Here is a 12125-nt window from a genome sequence, read left to right as displayed (position 1 = left end):
CAATGTAATGAGCAGAATTCCCTTTGAGAGGGCACACACAGTCTCAAGGTGTAGCTCCAGGGGCCCCAGTCTGCAGGGTGTTTGGTCAGGGCTGAGGGGACAGAAGATTGAAAACACAAAGTCGGCTTAGGTTGGGGACGTAGTTATGGCAGACATGATCTACAGACCATGTAAATCTCTTCAGAGTAAACTCTTCGGGATATGAACAAAGGGCGAGGACGTGGCACCTGCTTAGGCTTCTGTCTCTGGATTTTGTGTCACCGATGGCCTTCGAATGTTGGGGTGGCCTCAAGGGCCATGGACAAGTCTCCCCCTCTGGCGTTTTAGCCTGATCCCAAGAGTTTGGGGTCAGTCTGTCAGATGGGAGGAGATCTTTCTGTTTTATACCTCATGTGTCCCACCAAAGGAGGGATTCCAGAGCAGAGCCCTGGGGATGGGCAACTGGACAACCCGAACTCTGGTTAAGATTGAGGGCCTAGGGGCATCGCATGTCCCATATGCTGGCTCTTGTTCCAGCCACTGAGAGGCCTTACTTGAGGAAAGGGCTCACGCTGTGGGTTGCTATGCCTTTTTGTGCCCAATGCAGCCCTCAAGCATGGGCAGGGCCTCATGGGCCACACTGGTTTCTTCTACACTGAACATTGGAAAAATGCCAATCACAAGGTGTCTTGCCATGGGGAAGGAGGAGCTCTGATTTCTGCATCACGTTCACCCCTGGGCAGTGATTGGAGATCAGGTCTAGGTTCTGAAGCCTGAAAACCGAGACTGGGAAGAGATGAGGACCTAGGGCATGGTGGGTCCGAATGTGCTCAGTGTGTGGCCAGCTGGCTGGGTGTGGGTCGGGAGGTCCAGGCTCAGGCTGTGTCAGAAAGGGCATTAGTGCTCAGGGCAGCCTCTATAATTGGGGTACAGTCGAGTAGCGTGCAGGTTGATCCTCATTTGTGGTTTCTGGGTATCACCAGAGGGTAATTTTTTTTCTTCTTGAGGGCAGGCAGAGTGCTGCATTGTGGCTCTGGAATTCCCAAACTGGAGGGCCTGTGGGCCAAGAGTGTGAGGAGAATAATCTGAGAACACAAGCTAGGCATAGGTTTCAGAGCGATTGCCCGGCAGGCCCACTCTGCAGAGCTGAATCGAGATCTCGTGCATCTGAAGTCAGGGCGATGATCAGACGTTTTCTCAGGTTGGAGTTTGTGGCCATGATGGCCCCTTTATGAAGGGGGGTGTCCTCACAAGGCCATGGAGGTTTTCCCACGATGGTAGTTGTGAGATGCTCCAAACCGCAAGGAATATTTCTGCAGGAAAATTGAGACCTGTTGGAATGTTCTAGGATGTCCCATACAGAATGACTCCAGAGCAGGGTTCTGAGGATGGATGCCTGGGCAGCCCGCCTTGCATTCTAATTGTCTCCTAGTGATAAGACAGTTTCGATCTGCTGGCTCAAAGGAGCAACAGAGGGTCTGAGTTGAAATGGACTCTCCTGCGGATAGGAGCTAATGTAGATTTGTGTCCATGGTGACATTGGAATGGGGAGAATTTCCTTCTAGGGAAAGGAGATGTTCTGTGTGTGACTCAGGGAACAGATGTTGTATCATAAGTTGGTTTTAAAGAAAAGCCATCTGAGGACAGATGCATGAAAACTTATTCTTGGGTTCCAATGATGTCCTAGGGGCATGTCGGGTTCAATTTTCTGACTCAGGATCATTGACTTTGGTGTCTGCCTGGATGTAGGTGATCAGGGTGTTTCAGACTGTGCATTTGTATCCAGAGCCTCTTCCAATATTGCGGTTGGGATCAGGAGTCTTGGAGGTTTCTCCTAATCTGCAGGGTTTGGGCAAATGTGATGGGCAAAGTTTCCTTGGGGATGGGAGGCACAGTCCTGTGGTGTGGCTCCAGAGACCCCATCCTGGAGGACATGTGAGGCATGGTTTTGGGAGAGAAGTCTGCAAAGGAAAACTAGGTTTAGACTTAGAGGAACAGTGATCACAGCCCAATGCTTCGACCTGGAGGGCAGCTCGTCAGGAACTGTAACTAGGGTGACTCGATGACGGTAGCACAGCCTTTTCTTTCGGCATTGTGTGTCCAGGATGACCTGGGAATGGAGGTGTGGTCTCATGGGTTCATGGGAGATTTTTCCTCTCTATTTTTCCTCTCCTGGTGGCTCCCAATTTTTTGGTGGCTTTTTCAGGAAGGGAAGAGTGCTATTTTCCATCTTGGAGTGCCACCAAACAGAGATTCCAGAGACGGGCTCTGGGTTTGGGTACCAAGAAATTCCCTCCAAGGGTTAGGATTTGGGCCTAGATGCATACCGGGCCTGCAGTGTGGGACCCTGGTGGTGCAATAGAGAGTACTTGTTTGAAAGCATGCTCAGGCTGAGGGTCAAAATCCCTGTTTGTGCCCAGGGCTGTACTCAGGATTGGGTGTGGTCTCATTGCCCATGCAGCTGGGTCCCTCTATGAGGGTTGGACAACCACCCCAACAGCTGTTTCCTGCCTTGGGGAAGGAGCAGTTCTCTATTGGACTTCAGGTTACCCCATAGGAAGGGATTCCAGCAAAGGTCTGGTGACAGATGCCCGAATACCAAGGATGCAGAGAGAGGGTGGATTGGGTCATAACCAGTCTCACATGCTGGATAAGGGCCCCACTTTCTGGGTGGCTGACATGAGTTTGGGTATCAGGCTCTGTCAAACATAGCACTAGTGTCCAGGGCAGCCTATAAATCGGGGATCCTCGAGGGCCGAGCAGATGATCCTCATGTAGGGCATTTGGGAAGTCTCACCAGGCCCTTCTTCTTTATATGGGGAAGGCAAAATGCTGTGTTATGGCTCCAGAATTCCCTATCAAGAGGGCTTGGGGATGAGCAGGGTGAGGATGGAATAGTAAACACCACTTACGTTTAAATTCAGTGCCAAGCAGATGGCCAGCACCTGAGTAAGGGCAGATGTCAGATGTTTGCTCATACTGGAGTTTGTGTCTATGATGGCTGACAAATGAAGGGGTGGCGTAAAGAGGCCATCGAGGATTACCCGTGCTTAGGATTGTGAGATGCTCCAAACAGCAAGGTTTCCTTCTACTGGACAGGTGGAGTCTGGTTTGTTTGTTCCGGGGTCTTCCATGTGGAAAGTTTGGGTGGCAGAGCTCTCCCACATGAATGCCTGTAAAGCACACGTCCAATGAACATTGCAGCTGACGAACATGACAGGTTAGTTCTGGTAGCTCTGGGGCCAAGTGCCAAGGCCTTGAGTTGACAGGGAATCTCTTACAGATGGGTCCCAATGCTGGTTTGTTACCAGGGAGATCTTAGAATGTGCCGGTGGCTAAGGTGCCATGCAGGATACTCCTACCCTGAGGGTTTGGCACAGGTCGGAGAGCACAGTTTCCTTCTTGGGACAGGAGATGTTCTGTTGTTTGGGTCAGGGTCCACATGTATCCTTACTTGGTATTCCAGAATAGGCCTCTGAGGACCGATGCCTGAAGCCTAATCTAGGGTTCCAAATATGTCCTAGGGGCATGTCGGGTTCAATTTTCTGACTCAATTTCATTGACTACAGTGTCTGCCTGGATGTAGGTGATCAGGGTGTTTCAGACTTTGCATTTGTGTCCAGAGCAGCTTCCTATATTGGGGTGGGATCAGGGGCTTTTGAGGTTTCTCCTAGTCTGAGGAGTTTGGGAAAATGTGATGAACAAAGTTTCCTTGGGAATGGCAGGAACAGTCCTGTGGTGTGGCTCCAGAGCCCCCATCCTGGAGGACATGTGAGGCATGGTTTTGGGAGAGAAGTTTGCAAATGAAAACTAGGTTTAGGCTTATTGGCGTGGTGATCGCAGTCCAATGAGTCGACCTGGAGGGCTGTTCGTCAGAAACTGTAATTAGGGTGACTCAATAGCGGTAGCATAGCCTTTTCTATCAGCATTGTGTGCCCAGGATGGCCTCGGAATGGAGGTGTGGTCTCATGGGTCCATGGGAGATTTTTTCTCTCTAAGGATCCTGGCTGATCCCCATAGTTTGGTGTTTTTTTGGGGGGAAGGGAAGAGTGCTGTTTTCCATCTTAAGGGTGCCCAACAACAGGAATACCAGAGACGGGCTCTGGGTCTGGGCACCAAGAAATAACCACCAAGGGTTAGGATTCGGGCCTAGGGGCCTACCAGGCCTGCAATGAAGAATTCTGGTGGTGCAACTGAGAGGGTTTGTTTGAAAGCATGCTCAGGCTGAGGGTCACAATGTCCCCCAATGGCAGGGATTCCAGGAAAGGTCTGCGGACAGGTGCCTGAATACTAAGGATTTGTAGAGATGATGGAGTAGGGCCATCGTCAGCCCCAGCTGCTAGATATAGGTCCCAGTCACTGGGTAGCTGACACAAGGGCGGGGCTCAGCCTCTGTCAGACACAGCACTAGTGGCCAGGACAGCCTATAAATCGGGGTTTCCTTGAGGGCCGAGCAGATTGATCTTCATGTGGGTTTTCTGGGGAGACTCACCAGGCACTTTTTATTTCTATGGGGAAGGCAGAATGCTGCATTGTGGCTCCAGAATTCCTCATCAAGAGACCTTGTGGACCAGTAGGGTGAGGATGGAATTGTAAACACTAGCTAGGGTTCAATTCAGTGCCAAGCAAAAGGCAGTTCCAGTGTGCAGCAGCTGATTCGAATATCCAGCTCCTGAGGAGGACGGATGTCTGATATTTGCTCACACTGGAGTTTGTGTCTATTATGACCGACAAATGGAGGGGTGACGTCAAGAGACCATGGGGGATTTCCTACGCTGAGGATTGTGAGATGCTCCAAACAACAAGTTTTCCTACCACTGGACAGGTGGAGTCCGGTTTGTTTGCTCAAGGGTTCCCCATGTGGAAAGTTTAGGATGCAGAGCTCTCCCGCATCAATGCCTGGAAAGCACACCTCAATTGACGATTGCATCTGAGGAACATGGCAGGTTCTTTATGGTGGCTGTGGGGTGAAGTACAAAGGACTTGATTTGACATGGAATGTCTTGCAGATGGGCCACAATACGCGTTTGTTACCAGGGATATCTTAGAATGTGCTGGTGCCTAGTGTTACATGCAAGATTCTCCTACACTGAGGGTTTGGCACAGGTCGAAGAGCATGGTTTCCTTCTGGGGACAGGAGATTTTCTGTTTTGTGGCTCAGGGACCAAATGTTGCATCATAAGTAGGTATTCAGAATAGGTCCCTGAGGGAAGGTGCCTGAAAACCCAATCTAGGGTTCCAAAGGGGTCCTAGGGGCTTGTCAGTTTCAATCTTCTGACTCAGGACCATTGACTTGGCTGTCTGCCTGGATGGAGCTGTTCAGGTTGTTTCAGACTGCACATTTGCGTCCAGAGCGGCTGCCAATATTGGGGTGACTCAGTTGCCTTTCAGTTTTCTCCTAATCTGTAAGGTTTGGGAAACTGTGATGGGTACACTTTCCTTGGAGATGGCAGGCACAGTCCTGTGGTATGCCTCGAGAGACCCCATCCTGGATAGCATGTGAGCCATGGTTTGGGAGAGAAGTCTGCAAACACAAATTCGGGTCTGTGTTAGTCGCAAGGCGATCGCAGGCCCAGTGCATAGACCTGGAGGGCAGCACATCAGAAACTGTTATTACGGTGACTGGGAGGTGGTAGCACAGGCTTTTCTATCTGGATTGTGTGTCCAGAATGACATCGGAATGCAGGTGTAGTCTCATGGGTCCATGGGAGACTTTTCCTCTCTAATAATCCTGGTGGCTACCCATAGTTCGGTAACATTTTCGGGAAAGGTAAGATTGCTGTTTTCTATCTTAAAAGTGCCCCAAAACAGGGATTCCAGAGATGGGCTCTGGTTCTGGACACCTGTAAAAATCCAACCGAGGTTTGGAATTTGGGCTTAGGGTTGTACCAGGCCTGCAATGCGGGAACCTTGTTGTAGAACTGAGAGGACTTGTTTGAAAGCATACTCAGGCTATGGGTCACAATGCCTTCTTGTGCCCAGCGCAGCCCTCATGAGTGGGCATGGTCACATTGGCCATGCACCTGGCTCCCACTCTGGGGGTTGGACACCTATCCCAACAGCCAGGTTTCCTACCTTGGGGAAGTAGTAGTATTCTCTTGTGCTTCAGGTTTCCCCATTGGAAGGATTCTAGCAATCTCTGGGAAAAGAAGACAGAATACCAAGGATGGGTAGAGATGACAGACTTGGGCCACGGCCAGTCCCACATGCTAGATATGGGGCCCACTCTCTAGGTGGCTGATGCTAGGTCTGGGCACAGGCTCTGTCAGAAACAGCATAGTGGCCACAGCAGCCTACAAATCAGGGTTATCTCAAGAGCTGAGCTGATTGATCCTCTTGTGGGGATTCTGGACAGACTCAGCAGGCACTGAGAGGCCTTGGGGACCAGTATGGTGAGGATGGAATTGTAAACACAAGCTACTGTACAATTCAGTGCCAAGCAGTAGGTAGTTCAAAAGTGAAGCATCTTTTCGAGACATCCAGCACCTGAGTAAGGGCGGATGTCAGATGTTTGCTCACACTAGAGTTTTTGTCTTGATCACCGACAAATGGAGGGGTGGTGTCAAGAGGCCATGGGGGATTTCCCACATTGAGGCTTGTGAGATGCTCCAAATAGCAAGGTTTCCTTTTACTGGAATGGTGGAGTCTGGATTGTTTCCTCCAGGGCCCTCCAAGTGGAAAGTTTGGGTATTAAAGTTCTCCTGTATGGATGCCTGGAAAGCACACCTCCATTGTGCATTGCAGCTGAGAAACAAGGCAGATTTGTTCTGGTGCCTATGTGGCGAAGGACCAAGGCCTTTAGTTGACATGGAATCTCTTGCAGATGGGCCACAATGCTGGTTTGTTACCAGGCAGATCTTAGAATGTGCTGGTGGCTCAGGTGCCATACAAGATTCTGCAACCCTGAGGATTTGGCACACGTCAAAGAGCACGGTTTCCTTCTCAGGACAGAAGATGTTCTGTTGTGAGGCTTAGGGAACACACGTATCATACGTTGGTATTCCAGAACAGGACCCTGAGGACAGATGCCTGAAAACCTAATCTAGGTTTCCAATGAGGTCATATGGGCATGACAGGTTCAATCTTCTGACTCAGGACCTTTGACATGGCTGTCTGACTGGATGTAGGTGATCAGGGAGTTTCAGACTGCAAGTTTGCACCAGAGCCACCGCCAATATAGAGGTGGGTTCAGGGGATTTGCAGGGGATTAGGATTCTCCTAATCTTGAAGGTTTGGGCAACTGTGACGGGCACAGTTTCCTTGAGGATGGCAGGTACAGTCCTGTGTTTTGGCTCCGAAGGCCTCAACCTTGTTAGCATGAGAGCCATCGTTTTGGGAGAGAATTCTGAAAACTGAAATTCGGGTTGTGGTTAGAGGGGAGGCGAATAGTCCCAATGCATAGACCTAGAGGGCAGCTCGTCAGGAAGTGTAAAGACGGTGAATAGAAGGCAGTAGCACAGGCTTTTCTCTCTGTATTGTGTGTCCAAGATGGCCTTGGAATGCCGGTGTGATCTCATGGGTCCATGGGAGACTATTCCTCTCTAAGGATCCTGGCGGCTCTCCATAGTTTGGTACCTTTTTCAGGGAAAGAAAGAGTGCAGTTTTACATCTTAGGGGTGCCCCAATACAGGGATTCCAGAGATGGGGTCTGGATCTGGGTGCCTGGAAAATCCCACCAAACATTAGGATTTGGGCCTAGGGTAGTACCTAGCATGCATGTGGGATCCTGGGGTTTCCAACTTTGAGGGCTTGTTTGAAAGTATGCTCAGGCTGAGGGTCACAATGCCTGTTTGTGCCCAGGGTGGATCTCAGGAGTGGGGGTGTCCTCATTGGCTGTACAGCTGGCTCCGTCTTTGAGGGCTGGACACCCATCCCAACAGCCAGGTTTCCTGCCATGGGGAAGGAGGAGTTCTCCATTGTGCTTCAGGCTCCCCCATTGTCAGGGTTTCCAGCAAATGTCTGGGGACAGGTGCCTGAATACCAAGGATGGGTAAAGATGACAGACTTGGGCCATGGCCAGTCTCAAATGCTGGATATGGGGCCCAATTTCTGGGGTTTGAAACTAAGTCTGGTCTCAGGCTCTGTCAGACACAGCAATAGTAGCCAGGGCAGGCAGCCTATACATCGGAGTTCCCTCGAGGGCTGAGTAGATTGATCCTCATGTAGGGTTGCTGGGCAGACTCACCAGGCACTTCTTCTTTCTATGGGGAAGGCAGAATGCTGCATTGTGGCTCCAGAATTCCCTATCAAGAGGCCATGGGAACAAGTAGGGTGAGGATGGAACGGTAACACAAGCTATGGTTCAATTCAGTGTCAAGCAAAAGGCAGTTCCAATATGCAGTGTCAGATTCAAGATATTCAGCACCTGAGTAAGGGCGGATGTCAGGTATTTGCTTAAACTGGAGTTTGTGTCTATGATGGCCGACAAGTGGAGGGGTTGCGTCAAGAAGCGTTGGAGGATTTCCCATGCTGAGGCTTGTGAAATGATCCAAATAGCAAGATTTCATTCTACCAGACACAGGGAGTCTGGTTTGTTTGCTCCAATGTCTCCCATGTGGAAAGTTTGAGTAGCAAAGCTCTCCCGCATGGATGCCTGGAAAGCACATCTCCATTTACCATTGCAGCTGAGGAACATGGCAGGTTCATTCTGGTGGTTCTGGGCGAAATACCAAGGCCTTAAGTTGACAGAGAATCTATTACAGATGGGCCACAATGCTGGTTTGTTACTTGGAGATCTTAGAATGTGCTGGTGGCTAAGGTGCCATGCAGGATTCTCCTACCCTGAGGGTTTGGAACAGGTTGAATGCACGGTTTCATTTTGGGGAAAGGACAAGTTCTGTTGTGTGTCTCAGGGACCAAAAGTTGTATTATAAGGTGGTATTCCAGAACAGGCCTTGGAGGACCAATGCATGAAAACCTATTCTAGGGTTCTAATGAGGTCCTAGTGGCATTTCTGATAAAATCTTCTACTTCAGGCCCATTGACTTGGGTTTTTGCCTGCATTTAGGTGATCAGGTCCTTTCAGACTGTGCATTTGCTTCCAGAACGGCCTCCAATATTGGAGTTGGCTCAGGGTCCTTGCAGATTTCTTTTAATCTGGAGGGTTTGTGCAACTCTGTCTGGCAAAGATTCCTTGGGGATGGCAGGCCCAGTCCTGTAATGTGGCTCCAGAGACCCCATCCTGGAGGGCATATGAGCCATGGTTTTGGGAGCGAAGTCTGCAAACACAAACTTGGGTTAGGGTTAGTGGTGAGGTGATCTGAGGCCCAATGCATAGACCTGGAGAGCAGCTCGTTAGGAACTGTAATTAAGGTGAAGGGAAGGAGGTAGCACAGGCTTTTTCTATCTGGATTGTGTGACCAGCATGGCCTCGGAATGCAGTTGTGGTCTCACGGATCCATGGGAGATTTTTCCTCTCTAAGGATCCCCTCTGCTCCCAATACTTTGGTGGCTTTTTCGGGGAAGGGAAGAGTGCTGTTTTCCATCTTAGTCATGCCCCAAAACAGGGATTCCAGAGACGGGCTCTTGGTCTGGGTGCCTGGAAAATCCTGAAGGGTTAGGATTCGGGCCTAGGGGAATCCCAAGCCTGCCATTCGGGAAACTGGTGGTGCATCTGAGAGGGTTTGTTTGAAAGCATACTCTGGCTGAGGGTCACAATGCCTGTTTGTTTCCAGGGCGGCCCTTAGTAATGGGCGTGGTCTCACTGGCCATGTAGCTGACTCTCAATTTGAGGATTGGACACCCATCTCAACAATCAGTTTTCCTGCAGTTGGGAAGGAAGAGTTCTCTATTGAGCTTCAGGTTCCCCCATTTGCAGCGATTCCAGCAAAGGCCTGGGGACAGGTGCCTGAACACCAAGGATGGGTAGAGTTGATGGACTTGGGCCATGGCTGGTCTCACACGCTGGATATGGTGCCCTATTTCCTGGTGGCTGGCACGAGTTTGAGACTCAGGCTCTGTCAGACACACCACTAGTGTGCAGGGTAACCTGTACATCGAGGCAGCCTATAAATCCCTCGATGGCCGAGCAGATTTATCTACATTTGGCATTTCTGGGCAGACTCACAAGGCTCTTCTTCTTTCTATGGGGAAGGCAGAATTCTGCAATGTGGCTTGAGAATTCCCTACCAAGAGGATTTGGGTCTATGGAGGTGAGGACGGAATTGTAAACCCAAGCTACAGTTAAATTCAGTGCCATGAAGAAGGCAGTTCTAGTGTGCAGTGGCTTATTCGAGATATTCATCACCTGAGTAAGGACGATGTCAGAGTTTTGCTCACACTGCAGTTTTTGTCTATGATGACCAACAAATGGAGGGGTGGCGTCAAGAGGCCATGGAGAATTTCACTCGCTGGAGCTTGGGAGATGCTCTAAAGAGTAAGGTTTCATTTTACTGGACAGGTGGAGTCTGGTTTGTTTTCTCCAGTATCCTCCATGTGGAAAGTTTGGGTAGCAAAGTATCTCCACAAGGATGTGTGGAAAGCACACCTCCAATGACCATTGCAGCTGCGGAACATGGCAGGTTCATTCTGGTGGCTATGACGCGAAGTATCAAGGCCTTGAACTGGCATGGAATCTCTTGCAGATCGAACTTAATGCTAATTTGTTACCAGAGAGATCTTAGAATGTGCTGGTCGTTAAGGGGCCATGCAGGAATCTACCACCCTGAGTGTTTGACACAGGTCCAAGAGCTTTCTTCTGGTGACAGAAGAAATTCTGTTGTTTGGCTCAGGGAACACATGTTGTATTATAAGTTGGTTTTCCAGAGCAGGCCTCTGAGGACAGATGCCTGAAAACCTAACCTAGGGTTCCAATGAGGTCCTAGGGGCATGTGAGTTTCAATCTTCTGACTCAGGACATTGATTTGTGTGTCCGCCTCAATGGAGGTGACCAGTGTGCTTCAGAATGGGCTTTTGGACCAGAGCTTACTCCCATATTGGGGTGATCTCAGGGACAATTCAGGTTTATCCTAATCTAGAGGGTTTGGACAACTTTGACAGGAACAGTTTCCTTGGGGATGGCAGGCACAGTCCTGTGCTGTGGCTCCAGAGACCCCATTCTGGAAAACATGTGAATTTTGGTAGTAAGCCAGAGACTTTAAGGAATATTCCCAAGCAGATGCAGAAACTCCCTTTGTTTTGGGGAATTCCTTGCCTTTTCTGGGCCAACGTGGACTGCCTAACCCCTCCCCCTTGCTGGCGGGAGAGCATGGCATCTGACGTGGAGATGGTTATTTGTCTGTCTCAAGGTTTTAATGGGTAATTGTTAAAGTGGCTTCTGAAGTCTTTGGTAACCTGAAACTCTGAAGGGTTGCCTGAATGAAAAATGGAATATCATTTGTTGGACATGTAGGTCTTAACCAAATGGGATCAAATGCTAGAGCGTTGGCTGCTGGAACTTGGTTTGTGCTTTTAAAATCTGCTGGTGGAAACGTTCTGTGCCTCACTGATTGATAAATTTGCCATTTAATGAATTCTGTTGTCATAACTCACAATTGGTTTATATTTGTCTTCAGTAGAGATTCAGGTATTTCTAAGAGTACAAAATTCTGTTAAGTGTAATTAAGACTGATGGAAATGAGAAAAGCAACTCTGTATGCAAAAGTAGGAGACATGTAAAAGTTTGAATATGAAAAGTGCCTGACTGTGTGAATGTGTCTGTATGGCTCCACTTCCGCTATGGAGTCTGAGTGGGCTGCACCCTGAGTCTCCCGGAGCGTCATATGGCATAACGGTCATCTACTCCACAGAGTGTCCTGGTCCGGGGTTAATACGGACAGACCTTAGCTAAGATGCTCTTAAGTTCCCGTGAGGGAAGCAAGCAGGACCGCATCTGAAAGATCCCCCTCCCTTTGTGTGCAACATCACTCATGATGGGAGGGAAACCTAGTAAACTCATTATCTGCTTACTTAAAAAAAAAGACACTGGTATAGAAAAGCTGGTTTTCTCTCTGTTTAAAAAGACAAAGTTTCCTTGATTTAATTGATCTGTTATGGTTTTCTCTTTGCCTGATCAGAAAATTCAGTTTCTATGTTATGTTTTACCAGGTGTATAACATCCCAAATTATATTTAGGCATGTGTTTTAAAACTTTCTAAGGTTTTAGCAATTGTTGACAGGATTTAAGCCAATGATAAACCTTGGGTTAC

The sequence above is a fragment of the Neovison vison genome, chromosome 3 (assembly GCF_020171115.1).
Source record: "Neovison vison isolate M4711 chromosome 3, ASM_NN_V1, whole genome shotgun sequence".
Classification (NCBI taxonomy): Eukaryota; Metazoa; Chordata; class Mammalia; order Carnivora; family Mustelidae; genus Neogale; species Neogale vison.
This window is presented reverse-complemented; position numbering follows the sequence as displayed.